General features: G+C 37.8%; 1 protein-coding gene and 1 long non-coding RNA gene across 2 annotated transcripts in view; one reads left to right on the forward strand and one right to left on the reverse strand.

Moving 5' to 3' along the window:
* Gulp1 (GULP, engulfment adaptor PTB domain containing 1) overlaps nt 1–21,962 on the reverse strand; it is a 287,228-nt gene that overhangs the window by 181,130 nt on the left and 84,136 nt on the right. The window contains exon 2 of the mRNA XM_004628630.2: nt 11,906–12,001. The gene's annotated coding sequence lies outside the window, so the exon portion shown is untranslated. The remainder of the gene's footprint in view (nt 1–11,905; nt 12,002–21,962) is intronic.
* Nucleotides 11,932–21,962, forward strand: part of LOC111816033 — a 24,556-nt gene continuing 14,525 nt past the window's right edge. Inside the window, exon 1 of the long non-coding RNA XR_002820576.1 lies at nt 11,932–12,006. This is a non-coding gene — a long non-coding RNA (uncharacterized LOC111816033). The remainder of the gene's footprint in view (nt 12,007–21,962) is intronic.

Raw genomic sequence — 21,962 nt, forward strand, 5'->3', positions numbered from 1 at the left:
TATATATTTTAAGTTCATTCAGCTACTCTATGACTTTTTGATGGGAGAATCATATACATTTACATCAAAGTAATTATTCAGAGGCAACGGCTTACTGCTGTCATCTAACTTGCCATTTTTGTCATTTTGCTTACTGTTTTCTGCATATTTTGTAGACACTTTTTCCTTTCTCTGTCACTGTCATGTTTCATAATTAGATTACTGTAATTGATTTAATATTGAATATGTATCCACTGCAAATTTTTGCTTTGTGGTTACCATGAGGCTTATTAAAAATCACAGTTACAAAAAGGGTTCTAAATCTAATAATAATTTGATTTTAATCACATACAAACACTACCTGCTTTTGCTCTACCTCACACATTGTAAGCTTTCCATGTCAAAATGTTCATTCTTTAGACTGGGTATTCCTTGCCAAACTATTATAGCTATTATTATTGAACATTTTTGTCTTTTAATGCGCATATTAAAGATATAAGTGATTGAAAATCACCATCACAGTTTGAAAGCAATCTTAATTTTGTGTATTTAATTATAGCAGTGTTATATGTTTTGATGGTACTGTGGCCCTTTACTTACAGCTGAAAGAACTCCCTTTAGAATTTTTATAAGACAAGGCTGGTGGTCTAAGTGCTGGCCTGGCAAACACAAGGGCAGGGATCCCCAGTACCGCATGCCATGCCAGCCCCACCCTGGACGCACTGTGTAGGCCACAGAAACCGGGCGTGGTGGCGCATGCCTGTAATCCCAGAACTGAGGAGGCTGAGACAGGAGGATCACCATGAGTCCAAGCTGCATAGTAAAACCCAGTACCAAATAAATACACAATTTTTTTTTGGTGGGGGGGCTGCCTTAAGGGCGGGTCTGGTGTGGCGTGTGGAGCTGGGGATTGAACCCCGGTCCACCACGTCTGACTGGGCTTGTCCAGGCAGGCACTTACACAACTAAGCTAACTGGCAAGCCCCAATATATAAATATTTTTATTTTTATTTTTTAAATTAAAACATAGGTTTTTTTATAAGACAAATCTATTCACAATGAACTCTCGATGTTTACATAAGAAAGTCTTTACCTTTCACTTCTAAAGAACAGATTTGCAATGGAAATTATTTTTGGCGGGCAAGGTGTCTTGTCTTCAACACTTCCACATAGTATTCCACTCCCGTGGACTGCAGGGCTTCTCCTGGGGGGTCTACCTCCAGCCTTACTGAACAATGCTTACATGGGATGGGTGACTTTTCTCTTGTGGTTTCTAATGTCTTTTCTTTGGCTTTGTTTATTGATAGTTTGATTACAAAGTTTTCTTAGTATAGTCCTTTTTGGATTTAATTTGATTGGAGAAGTTTGAGCTTTGTATACTTGGATATATATATATATATTTGAAACTTTTTCCAGGATCACATTTTATGAGTTCTTTATTATTTGTCTTTCTCTTCTAATTCTTAAAGTTGTATAACTGGAAAATGTCCCTTTTTGATACTTCCTAGTAAGTATCCTAATGGGTTTTCAATTTTCTTTATTTTTTTCCTCCATATATTATAAAATAACTTTTTAATTCACTAATTTTGTTTTGTCAATTTTGCTGTTGGCATTCCTACATTTTTTATTTCATTTATTGTACTTTCTCAATCCATAGTTTTTGATTTTTAAAATAAATTCTATTTCTCTCTTGACATTTCACTTTGGTCAATTATTTTTCTTGTTATTTTACTGGATTGTTTAATTTTATTTCCTTGAAGATCACTGAGTTGTTTTAAAAACTACTTTGGATTTCTTGTCAGGTATTTTATACAGCCTGGATCCTGGGTCTGACACAGCAGGCCTGGACCCTGCTTCTGCTGGACATTGGCCTTGAAGTGGACTCCAGGGACCGGCCCAGCATGGAGCAGTCCTAGCGCCTGTGCCCTCCAATGAAGTTTGGTGTGCAAGGCCAGTGGTGCTGCCTGGAACTGGGGCTGGCCCCACCTACAGCTAGTGAGATGATCAGGCTTTGGGATGGTCTAGAAGTCCAGCAGCCTAGAGAATGAGGCTTTGAGGACAGGTGTGAAGCCTGGGTCTTCTGGCTTAAGCCCAGTGGCCAGATAGGCCCAGAGCCTGGAACCGAAGGCTCAAACCTGCAGCAAGGCAGACCTGCAAGCTCTGTCGCAGGTCCTGATCTCAAGACTGGGGTCTTGAGTTTTATAGCACTGGCCAGTGTTGGGGAGCAAAGCAAACACATGCTCCCTTTCCTTCTGTGCGTAAAGGGGATCTCTCTGGGCTCCGTGGACCGGGCTGGAGAGCCGGGGTGGTGTGAAGCGGCCCTCGTGCTCTAGCAAGGGCATCTTCTCTTACTCCATGCTTCACAAAGAGAACCAGGTTCTCTCTCACCTGGTTTCCTAAATGTTGTACAAGTTTTTGGGAATGCCTACCCATACTGTGAACAGTTATTCAAATTGTTGTTTCTACAGAGAGGTACATGCTGAAAATATCTATTTTCTTCTGCTATCATTTACTTTTGTAATTATTAATTCATTGAGGATCACATTAGAAAAGAAATATTGATAAAATGTCTAAGTTATTTGATTTCTACTTGACTCTTCTGATAAAGCAATCTCTTTTCCATCCATGTGCTGCTAGATGTTAATCCCACTGTGCTCACTTTAAGTATTGTTCCTTCATTGTAAGGTTCTACCTTCAATGAGAATGGAAAACAGTGGTGTGCATTAGGAAAGAGTAATTTTGGTAGCTGGTCTCCTGCATACGAAGTCTGTGATTTTTTCTTACCACTGCTAATCATCCAAACACTTCAAAATTTTTCTTTAATCCAACCTTAAATACTGGCTCTCTGGACCAAAAAAAAAAAAAAAAAAAGAAAAAAGAGGGCCGGAGATATAGCTCAGCAGACTAAGCACCTGCTTAGGCAAGCTCAAGGACTAGGTTTGATCCCCAGGACCACATGCCATGCTGGCCCCACTCCTGGACATGGTGAGCCAGCCACCAAGTCCAGGAGTGGTGGCATATGCCTGTAATCCCAGCGCTGGGGAGGCTGAAAACAGGAGAATCACCACAAGTCTGAGATGCATAGGGAGACCTTGTACAAGATACATAAATTGAAAAAATAAATAAATAGCAATGAATTTTGCTTCTTTAATTACTTTGTTTCTCTACTGAATTTCAACTAACAGTCATTTAATCATATCTGGGCTCTAGTGCTTTGCCAGGAATTTGGAACCTGCCATTTCTGAGTATGGTTCGGTTTTGAGGCCTTGTGCACCTTCAGTTAATTCTCCTCCATATGTACATGCTGAGCTATGGCTTCCTTCTCAAATATTACTGACTCTTTCCTCAATTTCCCATATGTTTTGGCCTACAAAGGGTTTTCAGACATTTTCTAACATAGCTCTGAATTGGATTATATATTTACTTTCTGTTACACTTATGGCTTTGAGGTAGGAATACAAGATTACTGTGGGAACTTGGCTTACCATAAGCAACAAAAGATCTATAATTCTCTTCTCAACAAACAATTTAACATGAAGTATAAGTTATAAAACGGGATAAAAATTTATTCCTGTAATTTCAGTATCCTGAAAACTTCACTATTTTCGACTAATGTTAAATTGGAGAATAAAACTCATATATTTATGTTTCATTATGTCAGGATTCTGTTCTCATAATTTCTAATTAAACAGCATGAGAAAATCACCCTGGAATTGCTTCATCATGGACTATACTAGGAGCACATATATAAAGCAGTAAAGTTGAAGACTACGGAGGAGATGAAAGAAGCATTAAGGAATCTGACATGAATAAAATATCAGAGGGTAGGAGGGAATAAGTGGGAGAAGATGAATTATGTGACGTGTCTAGCATAGAGGTGAAAGCCAGATCATCTCATGGGAAGGTGACAAGGGAATACTGGCTAGGTGTTTGATGTTTTTTGATTAAAATATTTTCTTTAAAGTTAACCCAGGCCCTTTACATGCAGTGGTGGAAGGCAGAGAAGAAAGACTATACCTGAGTCCTAACTCCACCTCTGCCATGTGACCTTGGGCCAATTTATCTCCTTCTGAGCTGTTTCCTCTTTCTAATCACTGTCCTCTTCCTAAGCTTTTGCCTCAGGAAACCTAGTTTCCTGTCTCTGAGTTTCCCAAAAGGATTAAATGTATGCGTTTGTATTTGTGGCTTAGAGCACTAACCAATGCATACTGCACAACCTGCAAGTGTTGGTCGTTATTATTGTTGTCACTGTTCCCAATATTATAACTTCTGGGGTAGCTAGATAGTTCAGTGCATTAAAGCACCCGCTTAGGCAGACACAGGGGCGGGGGGATCCAAACCCAGACCTGCTGTGCTGGCCCCGTTTTCCCCACCCCCGGGGCGCGCTGAGACGGCAACCGGGACTGGGCATGGTGGTGCATACCTGTGATCCCAGCACTTCGCAGGCTGAAAACAGGTAGATCACTATGAGTCCCAGGTGGGTAGTAAGACCCTGTAGACCCTGTACTAAATACATTTTTTAAAAAATATTATATTTGCTAAGAGGCCAATGAAAGATTTTTCAAAGCTCATTCAGTAGTTCAGAAATTTTAAAGGATGATGAACTCTAAGAAGAGAAGTTTTTCTAGAAAGTTCTAAGATTTTTTGTCTTAATTAAGCCACAATTTTGAATAGTAAATGTTATTTAAAAATTCTTGGCATAGTGTAAGAGATATATATAGGTTATATAACTTGACTTTGAAAACTTCAATATCCTTACTGAAACTGAACTTTCATTTCCTTTCTAATTTATTATAATCTATATTTTCTTATGAAATAACTAGCCAAGACATTTCTTTCTTATACACCTACTATGGGAATCTATTTCAAACTATTTGTGAAGAAGAATAGGTCTGGCCCGGGGAGATGGCTAAGTAGAATAAGTGCTTCCCTGGCAAGTGCAAGGGCCTGAGTTCAATTCCCCAATTCTGCAAAAAAAAAAAAAAAAAAAAAAACAAGAAGAAGAAGAAGAAGAAGAAGAAGAAGAAGAAGAAGAAGAAGAAGCAGAAGCAGAAGCAGAAGAATAGGTCTGCTTACTTTACAGTCACTAGCAAGCAAAAGTATGCTGGAGTTTTTCATAACAATGCTTACTCTCCTTTCTAGCTCCAGATTAAGCAAACTTTTTTTTTTTTTTCAGAACTGGGGATTGAACTCCAGCCTTTGTGCTTGCCAGGGAAGTGCTTATGCCACTGAGCCATCTCCCCAGCCCCATAAGCAAACATTTTATTCGTTAGTCAAAGAAATGTTTAAGCCTTTATCAAAAATTAAAAAGAAAAGACCCTCCTACATGTGTCAAATGGTCCTCCTTATGCCAGGTATAGCCAGCATTTATCTATATAGTAAACCTATTATGAGGCATAATTATCCTGTGATATCTCTTAGTAATACCAAAATAAGGGTGTCGCACCAAGGTATTTTGCAGTACATGTTAGTGGAACGGCTGTTTAATATTCAGAAAGAGGGTTGCAAGGAGATCAGAAACCCAGGCAAATACACTCTGTTCTCACAGCACAACCCATGGATTATTAAAGTGGATTTAATATTAAAGCTCTAATTTTGCATTCTGCAAACCTAAATGCCACTTAAGTCCTACAGAAATTAGTCAAATCTGCACCAGAATGTTATGTCTAATCACTTTACACAAGGCAACCCGGTATTGCTGATGACAACTTACATAAAATGATCTATTTCTGTGTTTGATTAAGTTGCTCCTATTCAGTGATATGGTTTTTAAATCCAGTGAAAAATTCTTCAATTTAAATATCTTCTCCTTTATGTCCAAAGTGATAACCCCTACAATTTATCAAACAGCTGCTTTTCCTGAGGACATGCAATCTACATTCCCATAAATATTTCAAGATATTGTATAAATACCTGGCCTAGAGGGTATAATCGCTTATTCTTGTAAAATTCTGCTTTCTTCTAAGTCAAAAGTTGCCCAAACTTTTCAACTCAAGTAGTTATTTAGAAAAAAAATGTGTTATGAGTATCTAATTTTAGGCATATTTTATGTGTTAAAAGTTACGCCCAATGCAACTTTTCTACTTATAAAGAGCATATGCTGATTGGACACACTAAACTTTAAGATAAGAGGAAAACATTTTAAAGCACCCAGAAATAGCCACAATATTTGAGCATATTTGTCTAAAGCACTCATCATTGAAGGTAGCCAGATGGATAGTACTGAGATGAAATGTGCCCAAGGTTTGTCCTTTTCACTTACCATTTTGTAGCAGTCACGGCCTGGGGTGGAGAATTATCTCCAAATGTCTTCATTTGGTCGCTACTAATACTCTATTACTGGATATAGCAATAATGTAAGTGTTTCTTCTCAAATATCTACAATTTTATGTACCATTCATATGCCAAACTTCCTTATACCAGTCCACCAATAGTACAAGGACAGTTCGACATCTATCTTTTGATCTTACAAATTTGTGGTTCCGCAGCAATCAAACCTAAGATACACAAAATTATATTCATTATTTAGTTCCCTAATGCCTCATACCTCCCTGCCTCTCGGCCCTCCTCTTTTTCTCAGATGCACGCACACACACACATACACACACACATTCACACACACACACACACACACACACACACCCCTTAATCTCCGAGCCTACAGATTTTCATTTGCATAGACTTAGAAGCTAGCAAGCTAAGCTACCAACTAATTCTCTCTTATCATCCTTTGCCTTTTTTTCTTTTGGCGGAACCAGGGATTGAACTCAGGCCCTTGCGCTTGCCAGGGAAGTGCTTATTCCACTGAGCCATCTCCCCGGCCCCCTTCATCCTTGGCCTTTCATCCAGACAATGCCATTTCTACTTTTTCAACATACCAGAATTTCATTTAGTGTACCTCAACCCACCAGCATCTCTTTTGCCAGGTCTCCAATATTTGAAATTTGAACTACTGCTGAGTGCCCTAGAGTTTTTCATTCTCTGGCATTGCTCAAATTACTTCTTCTTATCTCCACATTGTATTCAAAGTAATTTTCGTAAACCACAAATCTTCTTAGTCATCTAGCTGAGAAATTCCCCACAGTGGCACTGTCTACTGCACCTATATTCATGGTAATGTCAAATCCCTTAAAACGTTATGTCATCATCTATTGCTAGCTTCTTCACTATGGTCTATTCTGCTCACCTCTTATGCAGACCTTACTAGGATCACCAACATTAAAATGTGTACCTTTCAAAAACTGTTTAATATCTCTAGCAAAACTGGTGCCACAGGGCCAAGGAGATAGCTCAGTAGAATAAGCACTTGTTTAGCAGGTGCAAGGTCCTGAGTTCAATTCCCAGTACTGAAAAAAAAAAGAAAGAAAGAAAGAAAGAAAGAAAGAAAGAAAGAAAGAAAGAAAGAGAAAAAACTGATGCCAAGCCAAAATTTCAAAATATTTTCTCATTTGGAAATACGATCTTTAGAGCCAGCCAGTTAGCTCAGTGGATTAAAGCACTGCAGAAGCAGGGACCAGGGTTCAATCCCCGGTGTGCTGTGCTGGCCCCACCCCTGGTGTTCGCTGATTGAGACTGGGCATGGTGGCACGCACCTGTAATCCTAACACTTTGGAGGCTGAAAACAGAGAATTACTATGAGTTCCATCTGTGTAGTGAGACCTTGTAGACCCTATACTAAATACATTTAAAAAAAAAATCAAGAAACAAGGAAGCATCTTGCTTTACATACACTGAAAGGACAGACCCACCTGATGCCTTGATTTTAGGTCTCAGCCTCCATAACTCTTAGAGAACTAACATTTTTCTTTTCAGCCATAGAGTCTGTAAATTCTTTGCAACTGTAGTCCTCTGAAACAAACATACCACCCACCCTAGACTTCCTGCAATATATTAATTGATAAATTTCAGTTCTCATTCTCTGGAGTTCATTTCTCACACAGTATCTCATGAGTGTAAGATAAACAGAGAGCAAAGAATAATTCAGTTGTTTATATTCTCTGCCAGGTACAGAAATTGGCATTTGGTGGGCGATTAACAGCTACATATATGAAAGAGCACATGAATTTCTTTGTGATTGTAGATACATATTGAGAATTGTCCAACATGGTGATTGAATCTATACGTTCATTTTTCTGGCAAAACCTTTGTATTTGAGATTTTTATTGTCTTTATTATTTGATGGCTTTTTGTTTTCTGGACAAGGATTTTAACCACATCTTCCTCCACTCCTTATTCTGGTCTCAGAAGTCTGAAGTTCCTGTTGGGAGCCAATCTCTGCATGCCAAGGCAGCCAGGACAAATGACAATCTCAGACACAAGGCCGCCTTTTGTTAATGACGGAGGACAACACTAAAACACATTGCTGATCCAAATTTAGCTCCACAGCGGCACCCTTCCCTCTCCACTTCCCGTCCATTGGATCTGGGAACCGTCTGGCTCCTTTCTTTTCTGAGAACTGTTTCATATGATTACCCTCCGACTCTCTGAGCAAACTCATATCCTTTCTACCAAATGTCTTTTTTGTTTAAATACCCAGAACTAATTTCTGCTTCATGCAATCTCAGAACAGCAATTATACTGTTCAAACTCAGCAGTGATCAGTCTGGAGCACAGACTGCGTATGAACACGGAGCTGTTGTTCCCAGATGGTCACCTGACCAGAAAGGCTGGACTTGTCAGCCAGGTGACTAATGAACTGTGTGCTTTGCCTGCCACTCCCCATGAGGGAGCCGCATCCACTTCCACACTAGTGCACCTACTGGCGTACTCCTGCTCTTCACCCTCGTTGATTGCACTTTTTAAAAATGTAAATGCAGAAGTTATCATTTAAATTTTAAAGTTTTTACTGAAATGATTTTCTCAAAGCACATCATGTTCTAAAAGTAAATGCAGCCATCGTATGAAGAATGTCACCCCTAAGTCCAGGTTTTCACATAATAAGTAAATGTCATAATAAACAATGTCATCATTACACAAGGAGTTTAAACCAGATGAATGACCTATTTGCAACAGAAAGACCAACATACTGATGAGCAACTATTTGGCACATGCGTTTATCTCATAAACTACTAATTAATTTGTGAGGAATTCATTCATTACAACTGCATAATACATATTCAATTTTTTCTTTAAACCTCTATTAAACGAAAGCCAGTGTCAGCACTGTAGAGGCGAAGATTAATTTGAATATCAGGATGAAAACAGAGTATGTTTTACCCACATAGATGTACTAAATGTAAATATTAAAACATCACTGAAAGCCAGCAGCTTTCTTCCACTTCTTCAACGGCTTAATGGATATGTTCCAGTGCAACTAAACATAGATAATACGCAACGCTGCTTCCAAATACGACCTGAATTGATTCTCCATCAAAGGATTTCCCTAGAGACCCTTCAGGCAAACATGTGGGTAGTCTGGCTGGGGAGTGAGCTAGGCGGTCTAAGCACCTGCCTGGCAAGCTCAAGGACCTGGGTTCAATCCCTGGTACAGCTTGCCAGGCTGGCCCTGGGTACCGAGCCGGCCACTGAAACCAGGCATGGTGGCACACTCCTGCAATTCCAGTGCAGGGCAGGCTGAGACAGGAAGATCACTATAAGTCAGAGATGCGTAGAGAGACTCTGTGCCAAATAAATAAATAAATAGATAAATAAATAAATGATATTTTAAAAAGCATTGTTGGTCCTACCTATCACAAGAGGAGGACAGAAGATAACACACTTGTAGCTCCTTTGCTTTTTTTCTTAATACCCCCTCAGATGTTTTCAACTATTTATAGTAAGTTCACTATTTTCTTCAGAATGTCTGCCTTATATATACACCGTAATGTCCATAAGAACATATCTTTTAATACAACAAAACATAAAATCACACTACAAATATATTTCACACTTTATATACATTGAATCTGACCTTCATGTATGGTCTTTAATCCAACACAGGTTTGATCTTCTATCTCTTCCAAACATTTATATTAAACTTACACTTGCCTTAAAACTACCCTTAAATTTCACACTCTTCTACCATGGCCAGTCCACAAATTCTCCTTGTCTTTCCATTGCTTCTGTCATCAGCTAACATATAAGTTTAGGGATTTAACTGAGTTTCAGGCCTCTCCTCTTTTCTACTCTTCATCTTTCACATTAGTTTATAACAGACAAAAACATATCTCATGCTGATCAGTAACATCAGACATTCTGCAAAATTCTTTGCCTATTCACCCATGCGACTGGTGGAAAAATTGCTTACGGGCAAAAGCAAGAAAACATACTATAGTTTCATTTTTTTATATAATTTAATAGATGCTAAGGAAAGCATAAAGATGCAGTTGGAATTTAAGGGAATCAAAAACCTGATCATGGGCTGAGGAGATAGCGCAGTAGAATAAGCCCTACCTGGCAAGTGCAGGGTCCTGAGTTCAACCCTTGGTACCGCAAAAAAAATAAATAAATAAATAAACTGATCATGAGTGAGGGTCTTCATTTTCCCAGTTATTACCTTTTATCTGTCCAGCAAACATGGGAGACCATCGGAATGTTAGGTAAAGGAATAAACTCACCCCATGTGGGCTTGGACCCACTTTGCAAGGAAGCAAGCAGTTTGAAGAAGAAAACCTCAGAGAAAGTTTTAACTTTTAAAGGTTATTCTACTACTTTTGGAAAGAGATTGTACAAACCTGAAGACAAGAGAAATGAGATTGAAAAGGTAGGGTTAAATGATAAAACGTACAGAATGGAGTGGAAAAATCTGCTTAGCCAATGGAACTTATGCATGCCAAGGCAAAGGAATTTCACTTGCGTTTAATTCATCAATTCCATTTTCCAGATGAATCATAACTCTAATCACAGGGGTAGCAAATACAAATCAAAGATCATAACTTTCAGGATAGGAGATACAGATTCTAATCTCTGGTGCACTGAGTTTGATTTATCTGTGTGAATACAGCATACAAACAAAATATCCAGAAATCAGATGAAATATGTAGCTTAGCAGGCATCTGGTGACCTCATCCTGCTGGTATTCATGGCCTTCTGTGATTTCTGCTCTCAGTAGGCAAGGCCTAGAGAATAATGTCTACAACACAGAACACCACAGAAACAGTGGTACATTGGTTTCCTGTGGTTACCAAAACTAAGAACCACAATTACCATTGAGTGGATTCAAAGAATAGAAACTTACTCTCTCGCAGTACTGGAAGCCACAAGTCTGAAATTAGGGTGTTGAAGAAGCTGGGCTGCCTTAGTAAGCTAAAGGAGAGATGTTGTGCCTGTGTCTTCCAGGATCTTGTGGCTCCTATAGGACTTGGGGGTGCATCCACAAGCTGAAAAGAAATAGACGCGTCTGGCCATATCTTCACATGGTCTTCCACTGCATGTATTTTTACAGATTAGTGTCACTGCATTGAAGATTTGTTACACTAATCCAGAGTGATCACATGGATGATCTTTAGTTCTGTGACTTTCCTAGTAGTTTCACAGTCACAAGTACTAAGGACTCAGACTTCAACACAAAACATTAATTGATAGTCTCAACTATATTTTGTTTGAAAAATAATGGAGAGGGCTGGGGGTGTGATTAGGCAGTACAGCATTTTTTTTTCTGCATGTGTAAAGCTATAGGTTTAATTCTTACTATCCCCACAAAAATTAGTTAACAATAGCAATAGAAACACCAATAAATAGTGCATATAATATCCCAACAACTTGCTTTAAAGGTAAAAAGCAGAGTGATGAAAGGACATAGAACAAAGGATCTCTGGAAGTTATTTGTAAAATCTAGGTTTTTGTTCCTACTTTCAATTTTATTTTAGATATTTTAACATTTTCATAATAGAGCTATGTCCTAATACTCAGCAAAAATGAAATCATTTTTAGGGTTTCAAATATTTGTTTGGAACCAATGGGAAGTGCAGTGGTCACTCATTCTTACCTGAATATGTCCCAATATAGCCGCAGGAATCTTCGGGTACAGCTTTACACAGCTTCAATCACACGGTTGCCACCAGCATTCTGTCTCTCACTTTCTCTGCTGTGAATAGGAGACAGAATCACACGTAACTAAAAAGAAGATTATAGTTGGACTTCATAGTCAAAATAATTATCATATCATTTAGGGGTTGCAACACATCTCCTAAACTTCTAGTTTCATTTCCGGTGGAAGCGGAAGAAGGTGTCACATAGTAGGAAAGCAATAATAAAATGTGTACTTTTTCTAAAAAAAAAAAAAAAAAAGGGAAAGTTCCAGACGACTAGACAAAGGCAAGTAGCACTGCTGCTGAGCAACGAGCTTCCCAGTTTAACTCCTAGAGGCATTACCATCACCAAATAGCACATACACTATCACAACAACTTGCTCTGAAGGTAACAATGCATGACTATCACAGCACAAAGGCAGCCGCAGCTGGGGGACAACACGCGCCCTCCTGCTCGAGCTGTCCAGGTGCCTCCGCTCTCTCCTACCCATCGCTAATTAGACCAGCTAATTGGCCAGCTCACGCTCTGTTCTGGAAGACTACGAAGCCAGAGGAGTCTAGTAGGAGAAAGCCAGGATTGGCTTTCATTTTCCTTCCACTTCGATTGCTCTGCAAAACATTTAGACACCTTGTCCTTCTGCTCATTATCATGCCATAACTAGAGCAGACACATCAAGTGGTTAAGGCTTTTAAATCTTTTATCCTGACAGACAAAATTAAAAAGTCTTTCCTAGTAGACACAGCAGCACGAATTGTCTTCCCTTAACTGAGTCATTTCAAAAGCACTTTTGACATATATTCAACAGTAGCAGAAAACTTCCTGGGATAATGTTTCTTCTTGCTAAATCACCAAACAGAAATGAGAAAGCTAGAGACGTGTTTTGGCACATACTTGTAACCCCAGCTACCCAAGTTGGAGATTCTCCTAGGTAACAACTCTCTTGTTTCAAAAAACAAAAGTCATGGAAAGGGCTGGGCTGTAGCTCCGTGTAGTGTGCTTGCCTGGCGTGCGGGAGGCCCAGGATTCAATCCTCAGTATGGGGCGGGGCCAGAGATGAGGAAACACGCATCTTATTCTTCCAGCCTTCCACAGCTTTGATACAAACACCTTGATACACGTTAGTAGTACCAGAACTGTATTTTTACTTGCTTCAATAACAGCTGTCTTGCCATCTGTGTTTGTACCTAAGCTATCTGAACTCCTTAACATTTTCTCCTCTCTTAAGCATATCAGTTTGTTTTATTTATTTATTTGGGGAAGGCAGAACCGGGGATTGAACTCAAGCCATTGCACTTGCCAGGGAAGTGCTTATTCCACTGAGCCATCTCTCCAGCCTCAGCGCATCAGTTTTAGAAGCCATTAATCTAGCTGTCCTTTTTTTTTTTCATTTTCTAAAAAAAAATCTCTAGAAAGAAATGAAGATAAGGAAGGATGGAACGAGGAAGGGTAAAAGAGAGACCTTAGTTTTTAGGCCACGAAGGGGCAAATCTGGAGGTAACATTTTTGAGTGCAAGATGTTTCATTGGGAGGTGAACCACCAAGAGAGAAAAGAAGTGAGACACGTAGGAGAAGGTCTTGCACCTACAGACAGTACCAGCAGGCAGCTGCTGGCAACTGCAGCATAATTTGGATCAGCAAATCTGACACACAATGTAGAATCTACCTCTGGTGCCGTTTCCCCAGAAGAATGACAAGAGATACTTACACACTAGCTCCCATTTATCAGTAGCTGAGTGCGGCTCCCAGGGGCATTAACTGCCTGAGACTTGCAGCCCGCTTTCTTTGACAAAGTTGTCCTTAGGGAATCTCATAGACAAAGAACTACAGGAACTGGCATTGGAAATTGCACAGTGTGCACGGCAGCACCAAGGGGACACGGCCACACCCAGGCAGATCACCATACCATCTGCCACAGAAAAATCTAAATTAGAATATAGGCAGGGTGCATTTTAAGGCCACGTACAGAGGTTTTACTGATTTTAGGCATATAGCTTATCTGCCTACCCAGAGATGCTCTTATTTGTTAAATCATATGCATTCTCTCACCTGTAACTGGATCTGAGAGTGAACGAATGATAGAACACATTTTGTTTCCTACAGGGGCAAAGACTGTGGTGTTACACACGTCCAGGTCTAGAAATGGGTCTGTTCATCTGGGACAGGGAACTTCAAACGTGATGCAGAGCAAAACCCAGAAAACCATGTCAAGATTCCCAAAGTGTTGTAATGGATTCTGTGTTTCTTGTCTATTGGTCTTAAGCAAGAAAACAGAAAAGATGGGGATAAAACTAATTCTTTTTTAGGGTAAGAGTCATTTTCGTATATATGTTGTGCCAACTACTGACCTTACAAAGAAAACTGGAGGGAAATTATCTAAAGACAATGTAACTATTAACTATGCAACTATTCAGTAAATCCCATTTTCCAATATAGCAAAGTAAAAATTCTCCTTAGAATGATTAGTTCAATTTAACATCCCCAGAGCTTTTATCTCTACCTCAGAATTACTGAAACAGCCTCATTGCAGGAAATACTTTTCTAAATGAGAATGTTTTATGCAATATGACAGAATAAAGAAGAGCGAAAAATATCCACATCAAAACAGGAACAAGCTCATGCCCATCTCTGCCTTTCTTCATACAGGAAAATGTCAGGCTCTGAATTGGGCTATTCTTCCATGCCTAGAATGATTAGGTTTCTTCATACAATTTTGAATAATCTTGCAAAAAATGAGATAGGCTTATGAATTACTGCTTTGAAAATATTTTAAAGTAAAACAAAATCTTGATTTCCAATGTAAATTGTTCTCAAAATTTTAGTGTAAATATAATATATTCAATGTGACACATTTACACCATTATTTTGTAATTCTCAAGCTACTTAAAGATGAACAGAAAACCAGGTAAAGTCAATCACTCCTTTACCCAAACTTTCACATTTTCCAACAATACTAAGTTAAGAAAAACATTAAAATGGCAACATGACCAGATGTGTCATTTTTTAAATACTAATTGATTTTTGGATAGCAACATGAAACTACACTAACAAATCAGGCCAAAAGCTCTTTCTATCTGTCACCTGACTAAGCAACCACCATTACCCTGATAATAAAAAGCTTCAAAATCATTTTTTCTTTTTAACTTGGGTTCCAGAATCTAATAATATTTCAACTCAATTTGTGTAAAAGAAGCCTACCTATGTATGGATCTCCCACTGATGCTCAAATTCAAGAGTACCCAAAATCAGATCTAGCTTCTAATTCTATTTTCTTTTTTCTTTCTTCATTTTCCTTTGTGTGTGTGTGTTTATTAGATTTTTAGTAAATAAATAATACAATCTTCACTCTAATTACTCAAGGTAGAAATGCAGCATTCCCTTAGCACTGATATGCAGTTAAATCAGAGTAAATTCAGTTCTACTTGATGCAACAAACTGCTTTTGGAGTTCTCCCTCCTTTACACCCTTATCCATCTATTTTTAGCTGGCCATGAAGTCCCTTGCTGTAGCTTCTTTGGACAAAGGACAACCTCCTGGGAAGTCCTTGAGATCTATTCTCAGATGTTCCACCTTACTCTTCTAGACAAAGGTAAAGACACAGTGACTGGGGATGATTTTCTTGAATGACTAGGTCAATCATTCCTGTGTATTACAGTCTTCTTCTTAAGACAGCGGGTGGTATCTACATCATGACTACACGCCTGCCATCTACGGAGGTACACTGGAAAAGTAATTTAATTCATAAATCAATATTCCTTGAACATCTGTTGAGTGCTACATTGTATTAGTTGTGAATGAGAAGGAAATAAGTCCTCATTGACTCTTGCCTTCGTCAGTATAATAAAGATTATGTTCAGCGTAAGGTAAGGCACTGTCAAAATATACAGGAGGCTCAGGAAAAATTTCATTTAAAAAATGGAACCTGAGGATTTTCAGTTAGAAACTGTCCAATGAGTAAGTTTAGAAAGAGAAAACATCCCAAGAAAAAGCTCAGTAATAAAAAAACAACCCAGCAACTTCAAGGATAGGTGAATGATAGTGATAAACTGAGACTAACTCAAGAGTTTGTTGTGTTAAGTGGAAGTGAATTTGCTCTGATCTAAACACATGTAAGTGGTAAACGACATAAGGATTAATGCCAGATTTCTGGCTTGCACAATTAGAAGGAAGACTGTTTCATTTGCTTACTCAAGTAGGTTCGTGGCTGCCATACTGTACAATGCTGATGATGCCTTACAGGAGACAGGTGTGAAGACAAACTGTTGCAATAAGATCCATATTTTAGGAAAATGTATTGAAGTGTGACTTTTAAGAGACAGGCAGAGGATGATCAAGCTGATTAAAATTTCTTAGAAATCTGTGTATATTCATTAAATGACAATAAAACAGAAATATACTCAGGACATTCACATTTGTAAGACAGAAAATTGGAAAAGTTGTTGGGATTTAATTTGTGTAGGAAAGAACAAAACAAGACATTTTGGTCCCAGATGTTTCTCCTTCTACAGACATCTGGACGGACCAAGGATTATATCACCTGATATTTTTCTATACAGACATTCAATTCTACACCCTTAGCTCTCACTGTGGAAATAAACAAAAGATAGTCACAATCTGAGAATACATATGAATTTTAAATATGCCAATTTAAAAACAAATCCAACCTAGTTTCTTTCACTGTATTTAGCATGCATTTTTAGAAGTGTTTTAAAACATACTAGAGCAAGGGCCTGTCATCCCAGCAATGTATCAAGAAAATCAGTTATGTATGTTGGTATGTGTTCACTAAGGAACATTAGAAAAAGTAAAAAATTTATTTAATCAAATCAAAAGGCAATATATAAACATCTCCTTTTTTCTTTTTCTAGAAGTAGAAATGTACTATGCATAGAATTTTTCCATAAGAGGGAAAGAAACTATTCAAAGGGGAGAAACAACTGGGATGAGGGAAAGGAGAAAAGAAGGAAAGAAGGAAAAGAAAAGGAAATAAATATGTATATTAACAGGATGGCTTGGATAGTTGCATGGCTTATTTCTGCTAGTCTATTGAAAACAGCAGTCAATGTTTCAATTTTTTTCTCTTTCCTTTTTGAATTTTACAGTTTTTTGACTAATTTTGTATGCTTATATCTTGTAATCTAAGCAATTAATTTGAAGACAACACTGTGCAGTATAACAACTATAGGCTGAATTGTTATCACTTTATTTAGTGAAATTCTATATCATTTCTAGGGGTATTTTGCTATTTTTATTCTCTTAAAAAAAGTATAACAATAACAAAAAGAAAAGTCTTACATCATTAACTAAGTTCTGTAATAAATACTTTAATACATCACACAACTATAACTCTTTTGGGGAGCTACTCTCATACTCCATGTTTAAAAGCTTTTAAATTTACTTTTTCTGCCTACAAAACATATACTGGGCAGACTTGGAGAAGAGTAATATAGGGATTAGAAAGCATGGTTGTAGCTGGCTCGGCAAATGCTATAAACTTGATTCTGAGTCTCTAGAGGTGAGCAGGCTTTTCTTCCCTCTTCTATTCACATGATCTAACTGTTTACTTGAGCAACAAATGGCTTCAGAGGTTGGGAAACACAAAGTATGGAAGGATAGCTGCGTATCCTGCCTTACACAAGCCATTGGTTTAATCTTTGATGCTTAGGCACAAAAGCGTGGAAAGTACTGGTTTGAGATCTAGGGATAATCCAACCAAGTTTCCTAGAAAAATTAACAAATTATACTACCAGAGCAATGGCAAAGTATGCAAATTTCACCTCAATCTCCTAATACAGTATATATCAAGATGCTACAAGTTCATTTTAGTTCAACAGGAAAATTGGATTATAATATTTTGAAAAGCATAATATATGCTTTTTTGCATTTCTCTGTGAGCGTATTGTCTTTTACTCAATACTTCTATTAAATCTCTTGTGCTTTACGCAATATTGTTTAAATTGCATCATTTATATAATGAGGTCTGTGGAAAGAGACATAAAATGCATTTTGTTTGCCTGGGGTGGTTTTGTTTCGTTTTGTTTCTGTGTTTTACTTTCCCTCCAATATTAAGACAACTTTTCCTGGCATATGTATTTAACGCTATTAAGTAAAAAGTTCTTCTGAAATTACTTTTCTTGGGGCTGGGGAGATGGCTCAGTAGGATAAGCGCTTGACTGAAATTACTTTTCTAAAATTTAAATTTAGCACTTGCCTGGCAAGTGCAAGGTCCTGAGTTCAATCCCTGGTACCACAAAAAATAAACAAACAAACAAATAAATAAATAATAAAATAATATCTAAATTTATAGGTTTTCTCTAGAACATTTTAAAGGATTTTTTTTAATGAAGGAAAAACAGTCATGAAATAATCATTGACTGATTGTATTTTCTTTCAAGCTTACCAGCAATAACATACACATACTAATATTTCAGCCATAATATTCTTTGTCAAATTCTTTTATATGAAGAACTAAATTTCTGTACACTTAAGATACACTGGCAAAGCATGATTTTTAATGGCTGTAAATGTTTCAACTAATACCCTTTCCAAATTAGAGGGAAGGACATAGCACTGTGGCCCAACCTTCAGTTTCTGGAGTTGATAGCTCCGGGTTCTAATCATGACTCTGGACCAGCTGGTGACTTTGACAAGTTATTTAAATTCTCTGAACCACTCATTACCAAAGTGGTTAAGGAATTTCATGGACTTCATCCTTGAATTCTTTATCTAGTATGTTTTATAGATTTAATTGGGTTTATTTTTTTTCAAGACAGAATCTCACTGTGTCATCAGAAGGTTTCTGGACTCACTTTGTAGCCTAGGCTGGCCTCCAAGTTATGGTGACCTTCCTGCCATGGCCTCCCGGGTGCTGGGGATATAGCTGTGCTTCTCCACACCTAGCCATCCTTTGTGTCTTATCAGAAAACATCACAGATAGATTTTGGCTGTGAAGCTTTCAGGAACAGAATTTTTATCTAATAATTCCCCATATTATTAGTCCTTGATTTCCTTCATTTCTCCTTCTCTCATTCTGTACTTCTTTCTTTCCTTCATCTTATAAGATGAAAATGGTAAGACCTGACTCTCTACCTGAGCATTACAGCATATTAAAAAGAAAATGAATATGCAAATAAATGAATATGAAAGAAAATGAAGATGAAAAATTAAATAAATATGAAAGTAAACATCTGTACAACATCTCTCCTAGTAACTCCTGGTTACTGAGCCAAAACACCTGACATCCAGTGTTAATGGAGGAAAGCTTTGTTAGCTCAGAGATTGTAGAAGTCCATCATCAGCTGGCCCCAAGGCACATGGCAGCGGGGCGACCATTTCAGGCAGGCAGAAGGCAGCAAAAGCAACAAAAGAGCACAAGGCAAGCCTCTTCCAGTCCCTTATATTGTATTCCACCTACTGGGATCAGGGCAGTGCCAATCCACTCAGCAGCCTGACCCAGCAATCACCCACCTGCAATCCCAGCACCTTTAATCCTAGCCTTGAATCATGAATCAGTCACTAAGTCTAGATTCTGCTGCCTCTGAAAATGCCTCATGTAAAAATGGGACAGATACCCAAAACTAAAAATTAGGGAAGCAAAGGTTTATTTAGCTCACAGTTACTGGAAGTTTCAGTCCATACTCAGCTGGCTCCAAGGCAGAGTGGCACAAGGCAAAGAGCAACCTTTGTTGGCAGCGGCAAAGAGCAGAGAGCAAAGAGAGTGGCAGCAGCTCAGGCAGCTAGCCAGCCTCTCAGCCCTCCTTACACTGTAATGCAAATTACCTGTCCCAGGGCAGGGGCAGCATCTACACCCACAATAATCAATCACATACTCCAGACACTACCCCATTACTGCATGAGGCTTTGGGGGAGGCACCTATACACAAACCATAATAATACCACTACCAAAGGCTGCAGAATCTGAAATTGATGAAAGTAGAGCATCCATTTAATAAAGGCCCTGATTAAGCATTTTTGTAAACAGTCACACAATAAAGAATGTCCAAATGAAGAAAATCATGAATCAGTGGTTGATTCTTTAATTAAAAGTTAGGCTAGCAAGTATTAATTAACTCAGACTATATAAAAAGTCATTAGTTTAATGTATTTATTCCTATGCAGTTTAATTTTTCTCATGAGAATATCCATGAAGCATGCAAAGTATTTAAAGATGATTTCAGTGAGCTGTAATTTAGTCTTCAATTTCCTGCATAGCAGTAGAAGGAGCGGGACCAGTAGCTTTATTAATCTTTGTCCTTATTTTAAGTTAGTTGTAATTTCACTGTAACTGGTTATCATTTACTTTAAATTATAAAAATAATTCAATATAATGTATAGCCATATAATTCAGTACAAAACATACTGAGTTTAATTTTACCTAAGATATAATGTGGTCTTTCATCAAATATTGGTTCAGGTATTACTATTTGAATTACATCTTTACTTCTGTTGATGATAGTGGAGCTATAAATAAACAGATTATGAGAGATATGAGTTATTTCATAAAACTGATGTGCAATGTGTAATGCAGAACATTTTCTAATTCTAAAACTTCATAAGTGAATGATCTCTTCATTTCTTGTGAATTTATATTACATATCACAATGCAAGCAAATAAAAGCTTTCTTTATTCATGAAAAGAATTACTTCAATTCTAGAAACCTACTTCCTTACTCCTTTGAAGCTCTGCACAAGAGCAATAGCTAAGTAAACCCTTTGTGTCCTAGTAATCACTTCCAGAAGTTCTGGGGTAATTATGTGCTTTGACGCCTAGGCCAGCAGCAGTTTTTCAGATTTAATGTCTACTACATGATAGCCGAGTGCCTGTTAAAAAGCAGGGCCTACAGCAATTAACCACTAGGAAGAATGTATGCAATGTGTTAATTATTGAAACTATCCTACCAATTTGATTTGAAACTGTCTCATTACTATTTGTTTCTCAATAAAATTATGAAAAAAAATAAATAAAAAGCAGGGCCTGAATTATTAGTACTTGTAGGAGAAGAAACATAAGCACAACTGTACTTCATAAGAACCTTGTATCAGATACACGGGTCTACAATTGCACAATTTCATTTTGAAGATCTAGCTTTCATATATATCACAGCAAAACAAAATATCATAAAATATCTGAGCCATCTCCCCAAATATCAGCTTTTAAACAAATACAAGCTTTGCTTGAGGAAGCTCATTTTTCGCCACTGTTGCTCTAGAGAAATCCTATGACTATTTTTCTTTGCTCTTAAATTGATAAAAGTATGCTATACTATATAAACATTCATTGCTTCCCAAAGATACCCGATTGTCTCTATTATTTTCTTCCCCATTTTCCCCTTCTCTGCAAGCACTGAATCCCAAATCAAACAGAATTCAATAAGCTGTAATGTAAGCCATGTCATATACATCCCAATCATTCCCTTCTCCACGCACACAGGATGCAGTAGACTCAAAAATAAACATATAGAAAGGTCATAAAGGACAAATGTTGTATTTACCAAACTGTGAACCTCTTTCTGGTCAGCCTTCCTTCATGTTTTCCTTATTAAAGGATTTCTTCTGTCTTAGCAAAATGTGAACAGTACCTCTCACTTTTTCAATTGCTGTGTGGCACATGAAGATAGTTTCTTATCCGTGAACAAAGGCAATTATGATCATTTTATTTAAGCTTAGTCTCCCAAAACCCAGCAATACAGTTCATAGCAGTAACAGCTGTCCTCTTTTTTATTCAGACTTATCAAGAGAATAAAAAGTGATACAAATGTCAACATACTAAGATTTTTAATTTCACCTGACAATTAAATGTATTACATGGAAGTTTTGTCAAAATGATCTATAGAATACTAGGAACATGATTCTAATAATGTCTTTGTCTTTTCTCCTGTAGGGATTTTTCACAAGAGTTCACATTTTCCAGCATGCTCAAAAGTATGTTACCAGGCTGGGGAGATGGCTCAGTGGAATAAGCACTTGCCTGGCAAGCGCAAGGGCCTGAGTTCAATCCCTGGTTCTGCAAAAAAAAA

This window comes from Octodon degus, unplaced genomic scaffold, assembly GCF_000260255.1.
Source record: "Octodon degus isolate 3935 unplaced genomic scaffold, OctDeg1.0 scaffold00025, whole genome shotgun sequence".
Classification (NCBI taxonomy): Eukaryota; Metazoa; Chordata; class Mammalia; order Rodentia; family Octodontidae; genus Octodon; species Octodon degus.